Genomic DNA, 275 nt, shown 5'->3' with positions numbered 1-275 from the left:
GGGCGCCGGGCGCGGCCCCGCCGTACCTCATGTATGTAAAGTGCTCGGAGTCCGGCCCGGCGAGGCTGCGGCCCGGGCCCGGCGCTGGCGCTGGCGCGGCGGCTCTAGGCGGCCTGGGCCCGGCACTGCGGAGCGGGAGGGCCCGGCAGCTGCTGCTGCAGCACCGCCGCCATTTCCTGCCTCCTCACCCGGCCGGGTCCGGCCCGCCGCACAGGAAGAGAAACCCCGCCCCAGGCACCACTTCCGGGTTGCCGCGCTCCCCAACATGGCGCCGT

The sequence above is a fragment of the Rhea americana genome, unplaced genomic scaffold (assembly GCF_003343005.1).
Source record: "Rhea americana isolate MKP2758 unplaced genomic scaffold, rheAme1 scaffold_370, whole genome shotgun sequence".
NCBI lineage: Eukaryota > Metazoa > Chordata > Aves > Rheiformes > Rheidae > Rhea > Rhea americana.
The sequence above is the reverse complement of the archived record's forward strand: the minus strand, read 5'-3'. Positions refer to the sequence as shown.